Source organism: Erythrolamprus reginae, chromosome 1 (genome assembly GCF_031021105.1).
Source record: "Erythrolamprus reginae isolate rEryReg1 chromosome 1, rEryReg1.hap1, whole genome shotgun sequence".
In the NCBI taxonomy this organism is placed as follows: Eukaryota; Metazoa; Chordata; class Lepidosauria; order Squamata; family Dipsadidae; genus Erythrolamprus; species Erythrolamprus reginae.
In genome coordinates this window covers 172001705-172014690 of record NC_091950.1, presented here as the reverse complement: position 1 = coordinate 172014690, position 12986 = coordinate 172001705, and the positions used below count along the sequence as shown (strand labels likewise).

At 37.7% G+C, this 12986-nt stretch overlaps 1 protein-coding gene across 4 annotated transcripts in view; it reads right to left on the bottom strand.

Annotated features, from left to right (window-relative positions):
- The window catches only part of ARHGAP15 (Rho GTPase activating protein 15), a 517480-nt gene that overhangs the window by 100593 nt on the left and 403901 nt on the right, over positions 1–12986 (bottom strand). The gene's annotated exons all lie outside the window — the stretch shown is intronic.

Below are 12986 nucleotides of genomic sequence, written 5' to 3'. Positions count from 1 at the left end.
TATATAAGCAGTGTAGCTCTGGCACCAATCTTTAAAGTAGAAACCTTTAAAAACAGAACAGAATCAGGAAAAGATATACACATATATATTTGGGTTTTTTTTAACTCCCTCCACCTACCCCACATACATTTGGTTGAAACATTTAATGTGGAATACACTGATTTGAGGACATTATCAAGAATTATGTACCCAGATTTTTTGCAGCAAATCCAGATCTTCAAAGAAAAGTGTTAGGAATTATCATCTTGAAAGCAAAGGGTGTCATTTCACCCTCAAGGAATAAAATGATTTTTAAAAAAGTTTGAGGAAAGGAAGCCTGCTAAATTAAAGGGAATTGAAACTCTCCTTCTTCCTCACCCAAGATAGCCCTTAAATTTTGGTCATTGGCCACATTTGAATAAAGCTGAATATAAAATATAATAGGACTTCTTCAAGGGTGGCTTAGAAGAGGACGGTCAATCTTAAATCAGTTGCAGAGGGTGTATAATTTATGCTTGCACACATACATGCATGCAAACCAGTGAAGAACTACAATTTATTTTTACTACCACACTGTGGGCATGGCTTATTTTATGGGTGTGGCTTGCTGGCCATGTGATGGGGGTGGCTTAAAGGTTATGTGACTGGCTTAAAGGCGGTCAACTTGATGCCACTTGTGTCAAGGGATTGGGTTAGGGTGTCTGGCCTCTCCTGAAAGAGATACAATTTCCCTAACTGTTTACTATTACTGAACATCCAAAATATACACTTTAATTCTATGTGTATATACCATATGCGTACATAAATATTACACACAGGAACTCAAAAATATACATTATCTACTATATAAACCGTATGTGTGTGTACACACACACACACACAGCTCTTCTAATATTACTAAATACTAGATTTGTTATATGCTGTTTTTATTATTGTTGTTAGCCACCCCGAGTCTACGGAGAGGGGTGGCATACAAATGTAATAAATAAATAATAATAAATAAATTATACACATTCAACCTCATTTACTGCGATAGGAAAAATATACCCAGAGTTCAGAAGGTGAAAAAAAGGAGAAAAAAATCAATTTGTTTTCTACCAGTTCTGTGTACTTGATCAAAATGTTTCTACCAGTACTGCGTACCTGACCGTACCCGTAGGAGCCCATCACTTATTAACCCAGCAAATATATTTATGGTTTTTTTCTTTCTTTCTTTGCAATAACATCTGCAAGAAAATGTTTCAATAAATCATCATCTCATTTAAGAAGTCTGCTCCTTCTAGTCTTGGAGGAACTCAACTAAGCCTCATTTGTTTTCTTTTAGTTTGCTCACATGATATACAACTGTCCTTAGTTTCTGACATCCAGTCAATCTTTATCAGGCAGTTTTGAAAGCCACCTTTTATATTTTTAAAAGAATGATGTACTTGTCTAAATCATAAAGTTCCCCAAGCGTGCTGATACATCCCTCTTATTTTTCAGTAGCACAAAACAGTCTCCATATCTGTCTTTGCTAGGACACTGTGCAATTAAGAATGATGATGATAATAAACAATAACAGGATTTGCAGCAGGGACCCATGGAAGAGGGCTATCACTGTACATCTGACTTGGAGCAATGCCGGATCATTGTTTTGTGATTGAGCTGAAGAGCGCTCTAGCTCATCAGTTGACCAGTTCATGTCCCCTACTATTAGTGGAAGATGAACAGACAAATTGTTGGAATATGTAAGGTCCCTTCTTGAGCAAAGGAAGTGCTTTATTAGACTTCTGAGTATGAATGAGAGAGAATGTGAATATAGTGAATATGAATTTTGGTCAAAGCTACAAAAAGGAGTAGTGTATATCCTCCACAGTAAAGGGGAAAAAAGAGAGAGAAAGAGACGCACACAGAGAGAGATACACCCAGAGAGAATATCTCATCACTCCCACCCATACTCAGAAGGGAAGATGCAAAGAATAAAAATACATAAACATAGACTGAAGCAAAATAGGAATAGCTAGATTTGAGCATGGAAATTTCCTTTCTTGGAGGTATGTAGAGGTATGTAGAGTTCTGGAAAATGGATTGACTGATTTGCAGCAATACTACTTTCTCTTATCCAGCTGAATTTAAGTTGTATGTTCATAAATCTATCCAGCATTAAAAGGGTGCCTGTCTCTGATGTCATTTTCTTTCAAAAGGAGGAAGTGTTGCCACTGAAAAGTGTCCCCATTAAAGCAAGGTACCACAACACTAAACAGCAGTGGTAATTTTTTTGAATATTTTTGGAAACAACCCTCCATCAATTGAAAAGCCCATCTCATGTCATGTTATAGTGTTTTAGAGACCTCCCTGCTCTTTCTTTCTTTCTTTCTTTCTTTCTTTCTTTCTTTCTTTCTTTCTTTCTCTCTTTCTCTCTCTCTCTCTCTCTCTCTCTCTCTCTCTCTCTGTGTGTGTGTGTGTGTGTGTGTGTGTGTGTGTGAGAGAGAGAGAGTATGTGTTAGATTTAGAGTATGGGATTCTGAAAGGGCTTTCTCTCTATTTTGGTTCTGGAAACTGCAACCACCGATAAAAAGTCATAGACTGCTTCCTAGGAGTCAGGAGATATTCTTAATATATATTGTCTCACCAAGCTAATCTAATTCCCAAGGGATCATTTTTTCAAATGTTCTTTTTGGAAGAAGAGACCTTAATTAAATTTCTATGTTTGACTAAATACATAGGTATTCAATACAAAAGGTGATGCCTAGCTTATAAATAAGACTTTGCTTATAAGTAACCCACTGGACATACATTAATTCTTCCTCCTGCTTTAGAAGGGCAATATTCCATCTGCCTTTTTTAAAAATAGCTTTTTCAAAATCTATTTCTAGAGACTTTCGTAACTGTTTACATTTGCAACATCTTGTAACATACGGCAGCTTTCTATGCGTCTTCCTGTAATTTACATAAATGCTTGTGTAAATTATTGGGAAACTTTTTTTAAATGCAAATCACCCTGCTTTTATTCTTTGGTATGTATATACCATATATGTCTGTGTATGTACAATAAATCTATTCTTCTGTTCATTCTTTCCAAATGCAAATTCCTTCAAAGTAATCTCATTTTTTTAATGTGGTTACCACTATTTGCATACAAGTTTCAGTAGCATACCTTTTTGTCAGATATGTGTTGCTGTTTTTAGTGTTAGCATTTAGATTTATATACTGCTAAACAGTGCTTTACAACCCTCTCTAAGTGGTTTACAGAGAGTAAGCATATTGCCCCCAACAATCTGGGTCCTCATTTTACCAATCTTGGAAGGATGGAAGGATGAGTCAACCTTGAACCTACTGAGATTTGATCTGCCAAACTCCTGGCAGCCGGTGATCGGCAGAAATAGCTTGCAGTACTGCACTCTAACCATTGCCCAACCAAGGTTCTGTTTGATTTTGGAAAAACTGTTAATAATGTGTTTCCTACTGTTGCCTCTAAATCTTGGTGGGTTAGGACCACCCAAAGTATCTTCCACGAGAAACTAGATTGGAGGGTTATTGTTGTTGTTTTTCTTACACCCCTCCCAGATTTCTTAATATACATTTTGTCAGCTTCAAGCTATATAATCAGATGAAATCCAAATAAGGATGTTTGGTAATTAAAGTATATATACCAACAGAAAATGTCTTGTATGCACACTGGATTTGTAATACCAGCAGATTATAATGTAACATAACTTATCAGTTCCAAACACACAAGAATAGCTTGCGAAGCCTTCCTAGGACAACCAAAAAGCCATAATGATGAAAGATTAATTTTTAAAGACTTTGTTTCTTTTCCCTTTCCAATGAAACAGCCATATGGCTACAAGTGACAGATCACAAGCACGTCGATACACTGATATCAGGCTAGTCTGATATCTGATTTGCAACAATATCCAATTAATTTGCTTCTGCACTCAAAAGAGTATTATGGAGATGGAGGTAAATATTTTATCTTCCATCTGATACTTTGACAAATACTGCTTCTGAAGATGGGAGTTTGGATTATTTATGGTAGCTAACAGTTGATTGAGTTGGGATGGCACAATGGTTAGAGTGTAGCACTGCAGGGTATTTCAGTTAAATACTAGCTGTAGTTCAGCAGTTCAAATCTCACCACTGCCTCAAGGTTGACTCACCCTTTCATCCTTCAGAGGTGGGTAAAATGAGGACCCATTTTTTGGGGGAAATATGCTGATTGTGTAAACCACTTAGAGAGTGCTCTAAAAGCACTATGAAGTGGTATATAAGTCTAAATGCTATTGCTACTGCTATAAAACAGGTCACCAATAAAATTGAAACAAGGTTCAGGTTGTTTTGGCATATGAGCTAGGATGCTTCTTACCAATAATGCAAACACTATTTAATTTCTCTGGAGAGTTGGCATCTATCACTTCAAATGGGTGATTACTGAATGGAAAATTGATGCAGCTACTTAACAACATTTTGACGTAAATAGATATTAATGCAGATTCAAGAGCAAGAATGTTGCCTATGTAGGCATTCACGCATTACTAGAATACCCATTTCCATGGCGCTTCTGGCTACATTAGTGAATAACTGTAACTAAAAAGCACATGCTCAGTGCCTGTTGGAGAGCTTTTGTTTATTGCAGTTCTCTGAAACTTCAGTTCATGGACCTGAGGGCAAGGTGGAAAAACCCAGTATTGCTAATTTAAATCTTAATTGAAGTTAGAGGGGAATAAGATTACATTGAGGTATGCTTAGTCTTGGAGGGATTCCACTGATAGAATTGAATCACCCCGATAGGAGATTAACTCTGCCATTGTCTCTGCATAAGCAAGTTTACTCTACCCAGCAAAACCACAAGCAATTCAGAACACACACACGCAAATACACACACATGGACAAACTTGTTCAAAAGATTTCTTGAAACATGCTTAACTGACAAGCCAAATTAGACTTAAGACATTGTCACTGCAACATTATCTAAATGCAGACAGATATATGGAAATATGGAAGTATAAATAAATGACACAGGTAATTACTATCAAACTATCATGGGGTTATCCACCCTTCACCTTCTTTACACACCATTTAAAGAATGCATCATGTCTATAAATAGTTCTCATCTTCACTGATTTTGATGCACTGATTTTTAAAAACAGCTGCAATGTTAGATACAGTAGATTGCACTGTCACCAATTTTTTTTAGCATAAACCATTTGGGCACATTTGGTTTACTATGTTGGTTTGCCATTTTCAGTCTATAAGTCAGAGCTGCACGAAAAATTGACTGTGGAACTGCCGGAGTAAGAACAAATTCAATATCTGGAGTTGAACCAGACTGTAGATCTGTAGGTCAGCGATTCAAATCTCATCACCGGCTCAAGATTGACTCAGCCTTCCATCCTTCCGAGGTGGATAAAACGAGGACTCAGATTGTGGGGGCAATATGCTGGCTCTGTTAAAAAGTGCTATTGCTAACATGTTGTAAGCCACCCTGAGTCTAAGAAGAAGGGTGGCATAAAAATTGAATAAATAAATAAATAAAGCCAAATTTAATAGACTGCTAATTGATTGTCTGCTGGAGGGAGTTAGAAGCTGTCATGTTACGCATTGTTCAACCTTGCTGATGAATCCTCTCAATTTACTTGCACAAGGAACACTGAATATATAGGATCTCTTATTGGTTATTTTTCTATAAGACAGAAAGAGTAGGTGAGAGAAAGTGTAACTCTTTTTTGGGGGGAAAGTTGTTCAGAAATTCTAAACTATCAGCCATCTGGAAAAATAAATTCCAGTTTTCTGTTCTGTCGAGCTCTCTGGTAGAATCCTCCCAAAAATGCACAGATACAATTTCAGACACACACACATTTTAAAATTCAAAACAATGTTCTTTATACCAAAAAATGCAAATAAATGAAGCACTCTTTTTGTATAGCAAAGAGCACTTGTCTCCAAACAAATTGGTAATTTGTACAAGTCCCTTATCAGTTCTGTGATAATTAGCTTGCAGCTGTGAGGCAATTCACAGTCCTTCTTATTTCACAAAGTGAAACACACTTTGCTCTGGTTTAGTTTCAAAGCAGGGAAAAATCAGCACACAAAGATCAAAGTCAGCAAAGCAGGCATGAAACACAATGATCAGATAATCCTCCACAATGGCCAAACCCACAGGCTGCTATTTATAGCAGCCTCACTAATTACCACAGCCCCAACCAACAACAGGTGGCCTTATTTTCTTTGATAATAATCTCTCAGTTGTTGTTGCCTATGCATCGCTATCCGCATGCGTGGCTGTATCATTAACTCTTGTTCTGAATCCAAGGAGGAGCTAGATAATTGATCTCCTGAGCTGTCTGTCACACTCTCCTTCTCCCCTTCACTCATGTCTTCTTGGTCAGAGGAGCCTTCATCATCAGATTCCACCTGGGGCAAAACAGGCCTGCAGCATGTGGATGTCTCCCCCACATCCACAGTCCTTGGGGCAGGAGCTGGGCCAGAGCCAACCACAACAGTTTTCAATATAAGGAGCATAGTAGTAGCCACAGTTCCTTAGAGACCCAAGAAAGTCAATATCAATGTTAGCAGTGTTGCTGCAAAGTATATCCAGGACAATGGATTTCAAGGTCCACAGCTAATATATTTATTCTTGCATCATTGTTCATCGCTGACTGTAGCGGTTTACAAATACAAATACAAAATAAATAAATAAAGTAAACAAGCAAACAAACAAAAAATCCAATAGTCTTGTAGGATGAGCATGTTTATTACTGGTATTTATGCACTTATTTGTTGAAATTGCTGTATTAGTACAAGAAAATATATTCCAAACATATAGGGTTGGTTGCATATGTATTGATGTGACCTCTTACAACCTATAAAAGAACCAACCAATCAACAAGCCACTACACTTAGAATTGCTGCAAATGACTAAAGCTCATCTGATACCACCCAAATGTTATGGAATTATAATTGCAGAATTGCTTCCCACTTGTTGAATGCATTGCTTCTAACCACTAAAAGAAGCCATATTATTTGAAAGAAAAGAATCGCAGAACATGAAAAGGGGAGCAGCAGTTGAGAATTGTGTGACACACAAGCTTAATAATTCCCATAATTATATGTGCTATAAATAACCATGAAAGTCCCTGTCTGAAGGATAGTATTTTTATAGATGCTATACAAAGGTCAGCAACACTGGTTGAGTATTTTATAGATTTCTTATTGATGGATAAATATTAAAATTGGTTAAGGTATCACAGATATAAATGAAAATTCCAAACCTGAGGCAACTGAAAGATTCGGTTTTATATATATATATATATGAAGAATATTTTGAAAGAAAGGAATTGAGGAGTTGGGATAGAACAGGGTCTCTTTGTCTATTCTGATGCCCATGACTTAAAAATATCTCCATGATTCTTGTCAATTTTAAAATAGGCTTTGCATGAAAATAGTGCAGTCTTAGTATCCTGACATACATACAGTTTCTATTCTTTTCAGGGGTTTTAACACAGCTTCTGTTTCCCTGTTATCAATAGTCCTTTCATTCTATAGCAGGTTTCACAATATTTAACAGACTTATCCAAAATCCCAGTCAGTGTCTGCACGAGATCTATGGGTCAGGAATTACTCCAGGCAGAAAGTTCCTCCAGGGATAAAACAAATTATTGTAAATGAGAGTGAACAGCAAAAAGTGAAAGAACAAAAAAAAAAAGTAAACTATTGACATTTGTGTCAGATTTAAACTTAATGGCCAGAGGTTTTTTTTGTTTTGTTTTTTAACATTTTCCTATTAAAATGTTGCTTAACCACTTAACCACTTTGATGGACAAAAATAGGTGTAAGGCAATAAAATAAAATAAAATAAAACAAAACAATTGTACAAAGGGATTACAGGGCTAAAATGAACAGCAGAGATGACCAAAATAAAACTTGATAATAAGCCCTGTATATAATTTCTTGCAGTCATTAGGAAAAAATATGCTATCAGACAGCTTGCCACATCACATTGAAATTATGAATATTAAAAATAATAGACAGTGGATTCAATGGTTGATGCAAACAACCCAAAATATTAGTGAGTTCTACTAGAGAATGGAACTAGATTTTTTCCCCACCCTGCAGTCTCTTGTTCCACCATAAAGCTGTTTTTTCAAACTCCATTCTGATTCCCCCCCTGAATTATGTTAGGTTTTCCATTTCTTTTTCTAAAAAAGAAAGGCTAAGGAATCTCTCTCTCTCTCCCTCTCTCCTTTCCTCCCTCCCTCTCCCCCTCCTATCAATTTTTATCTATTTACCAACCTACCTACCTACCTACCTATCTTATCTGTCTGTCTGTCTATCTCTGAAATATATCTCTTGCTTTCTCATTTTATTTATTGAATAATTATATTTGATTTTATTTGACAATGCCCGAAAACCAAAGTAAAATTTAAAGCCACAGATTATTCTCCCTTTCCATTATTGTTCTATTTTTTTATTAGATGTATTTGCAAGATGATTTGAAATATTTAACATGTACAACATCAATTTCACAGAATCCAAGTATGTGTACAATTAATAAGGAAGCCTATAAGCAATAATATCCAATAATATCCAATTGGATAGTTCACAATATTTAACTTTAAGTCAGTTGGCATACTTCTGGATTTCACAAAATCGATTCTTGTTAAATCTATGTTCATTGGATTACACTGCACAACTGTATTTGAGTCTAATGTTACATCCATTTATGGAATAACCTCTAATGAGAAGATGAAATATTATTCTATAGTGAACAGAAAATAGACATTGTAAGGCACCTGACAAAAGGAATAAACCTAAGGAAGGGGAGGAAGAGAAAGGACAACAATTCAAGACAACAATAAAATAAAATAAAAATTGGAGTCCATTTCAGAACCATAACTTTAGTATATGTCTCAGACAAGATCCTCTTTAGTTCTCATTAATACAAGCACATTCATATTTGTCATATTCTGTTACTATAACCTTTAGGAAACAAAGTATTCGCATGCATAACTTTTTCCTAGTCCAATCTACCTTGAAGAGCTGAAATTAATGTATATATTGGAGTAGGTATAATGTGATACAGTTGTGATGCTCTATAGGTATATGGCACATTTAGCCATTGTTTTTTAATCTGATGGAAAACGTTAGCAAAAATATCCAGAGAGTAGTTATATTGCATTTAATAAAATGATCTAACCTATACCTGAGATTTCCCCCCCCCCCGGTTCTGCCCACTCTTTTATCAACACCCAGCATGTCATAGAATACGTGGGCTTTTTACATACAGTACTTCATTCTCAGAGTACAGACTTTAGTTTATGCCTGCTTAATTATCATAAATGTATCTTCCCTAAATCTGTCATTAAATACAAGGTGGGTTTCTTTTATAATATTTTGCAAACTTAAATAGATTTCTTAAAATATTCTAACAAACATTAACTAGCTTTTTCCAGCCACAATCTGGTCCCCATCTGGTGCTCTCCAGATGTTTAGAACTATGCTTCAAATTGAAGAAAGCTGCATTAGCATATAATGAATAGGCAAACGATACCAGCATCCTATCCAGGCCTACTTAACAGTAAACCCCATGGAGTTCAATAGCTTTTGGATACCCAAATGCTGAATGTAAATATCAAGAGTAGAAACATCTTTGCTTGAATTATGTGACTGGATGATTATTGAATGAAAATGCACTTGGTCTGAGCTTTCAGAATAATTGCTTCACCTGGATGGTCTACTTTGAGATAATACTGTAATGGTGTTACAATATCAGTTATCACAGTCACAAAAAGAAGTTAAAATTAATTGGATTAGCATAAAATCTCAGACTGTCACCACTGGAAACAGGCCATACCACATCACAAGCAAGAGGTCTGAACTTCAGCCTGCCACGAAAGTTTAATTTTTAAGCTTTGCTGTCCCTTAGTGTGGAAGAGCTCACTGAATATCACTCTCTTCCTTACTTTAACTGTTTTTGGTTGACCCATGCTGCATTTCAATTACAGGGATTCTTCTTTATAAATCTGAAACAACTGTTGAAATTGGCTCCTTAAGTGCTATGTCAATTTGGTAGGGGGATGTGGTAGGAGAGGATGGGCGAGAATGGTACTAATGATCTTCCCTTTACAACAGACCTGGGCAAGGGGCGGCCCACAGGCTGCATCCGGCCCGCCCGCTGTCTGTGACCAGTCAGCAGAGGTCAGGGTCTTCTCCAATGCAAGGATGAAAAAGCTCACCGCGTCTGCTGGGACTCCTCTGGTTCCTGCTTTCCTGATGAATCAAAGAGTTGAAGGCGTGATTCATCAGGAAAGCAGGAACCAGAGGAGTCCCAGCAGACGCGGTGAGCATGGAATGATCTATACTGCTGCGAGCAGACCAGTGACTGTGGTGCAATGTGTTGCCGTAAAGCAACCTATTAGGGGTCTGTAGAATGGGTCTGGGTGTTTGATTGATTGATTGATTGATTGTTAGAGTTGAAAGGGACCATGAAGGCCATCGAATTCAACCCCCTGCCAAAGCAGGAACCCTATAGTACACCAGTCAAGTGGCAGTTCAATCTTCTCTTTAAAATGTCCAGTGTGTTGGAGTTCACAACGTCCGCTGGTAGGTTGTTCCATTGGTTGATCGCTCTGACCGTCAGGAAGTTCCTCCTTATCTCCATGTTGAATCTCTCCTTGGTCAGCTTCCAGCTGCTGTTCCTCATCCAGCCCTCTGGTGGCCTGAATAATAAAGTGATCCCCTCCTCTCTGTGACATCCCCTCGTATACTTGTAGACTGCTATCATGTCCACTCTGGCCCTCCTTTTCTCTAGGCTATCCATGCCCAGTTCCCTCAGTCTCTCTTCGTAAGTCTTGGTTTCCAATCCCTTAATCATCTTGGTTGCTCTTTTTTGCACCTTCTCCAGAGTTTCAATGTCTCTTTTGAAGTGTGGTGACCAGAACTGAATACAGTACTCCAGGTGTGGTTGGACCATGACATAGTAGAGTGGTATTAAGACTTCCCTGGTCTTGGAGTGTATTCCCCTGTTGATGCAGCTTATGATTGTGTTGGCTTTTTTAGCTGCTGCTGCACATTGTTGGCTCATGTCTAGTTGATTGTCCACCAAGACTCTGAGGTCTCTTTCGCAGTTGCTACTGCTAAGAGGGGTTTCTCCCAGGTTGTATGTGTGTCCAGGGTTTTTTCTGCCTAGGTGAATGACTTTGCTCTTGTCGATGTTAAATATCATTTTGTTGGTGTGGGCCCACTGTGTTAGTCTGTCTCGGTCTTTCTGTAATTTGAGCCTGTCTTCTGGGTATTGGCTACCCCTGCCAGCTTGGTGTCGTCTGCGAATTTGATCAGTTGCCCTTCTATTCCTTCGTCCAAGTCGTTGATGAAAATGCTGAAGAGCACAGGGCCCAGGACTGAACCCTGTGGTACCCTACTGCCTACGTTCTTCCATGTGGATTTGGAACCGCTGAGGACAACTTGTTGGGTGTGGTTGGTAAGACCAGGGTCTGGGGAGATGCCGGTTTTTAAAAAACTAACAAGATATCTTGACCTAAAATAGCAAGTTTTTCCAAACATTGTTAAAGTTAACAATTTTCTAAAGTGAACAATCAAAAGCTAGTTGAATAATGATGTAATTAGGTCCTCCATATTTTTGTATTGTAAATCTTTGCATTGTTTAACATACTGTTTGTTGATGAAAAGATAGCATATGTATACTACAGTCTTGGATAGAACTGAGTTAATTATGTTAGTCTGGCTCTGTAAAACCATCCCAATTTCTCATGCGGCCCCATGGCAAAATTAATTGTCCACCCCTGCTTTACAATGTTCTCAGAATGGTTATACTCCTGGAATGCCCAGGCTTGCTGATCTTGGTTGGTCTTCTGAAGCCTGTAATTGTTGACTTACCAATGTATGAGAATTTGGGGCACTATCATGGGGATAGATCCAGTGCCAGGCATCGCTTCAGCTCTCTAGTATGTTCTTCAGGTAATCACTTAAGATATGAGGACATAGGAAAACAAGTCTAAATAAGGATATCACAAAGTGGAAAATACTACAAAGTTTAGGCCAGTTGTTCAAAACAAAATCTATGTTTTTCAAATTCCATGTTCTGAAACAAAGGAGAATATGTAGAAATCTTTGGCACTCCAGTTTAAACAATTGATGATAAAAGAGGCATACCAAGATTCAACATGTCAATGAAAGAGAGATATAATGATTTATATTTAGCATTATGAGTCAATTGGTGGTCATTACAGATATATAGCAACATGTCTAAATTATAAGGTTGAAGGAGCTTTTAGTATTTCAGCCATTTATTTTCTGAAAATGCTATTGCCCATAAAATTTGAAAATATTTTATGTTCATGAATTTAGGAAACCATGCAGTTGAGGGTATCTACTACCAAGAGACCATATCAGGGACAGAATAGTTGAGATTTGGCCAAGATGTAGCAATTAAAAGAGTATTTATCTCAGTTAACAACTAATATTTTTAGAGAAAACAAACTTTTAAGTTTTGGTTTGATTTTGTTTAATGGCACATTAGAAAAGGGGCAGTTTTTTGGACTAACAATAAAAGTATAATGGCATTTAAAGCAGCAACAACAAAAACTGCTAATTTAATGTGGGCGAAATATTGACTAAGGTTGTAGTATAGTTGTCCATGTAATTATCTTAAAAACAATTTCTCTAGAGCAGTGATGGCGAACCTAGGGTACAGGTGGCACAGGTAGCATGTGGAACCATATCTGCTGGAACGCAAGCTGTTGCCCTAGTTCAGCTCAAACGTGCATGTGTGTGTTGGCCAGCTGACTTTTGGCTCACACAGAAGCTCTGGGGGGCATTTTTAGCTTCCAGAGAGCGTCCGGGAGGATGTGGGAGAGCGTTTTTACCCTCCCCCAGCTCCAAGAAAGCCTTTGGAGTCTGGGAAGGGTGAAGGAAGAGCCTAATGGACCCACCATAAGTTGGCAAACAGGTCATTTCCAGCCTCCAGAGAGCCTCTGGGGGATGGGGGAAGCTGGTTTTGCCCTTCCCAG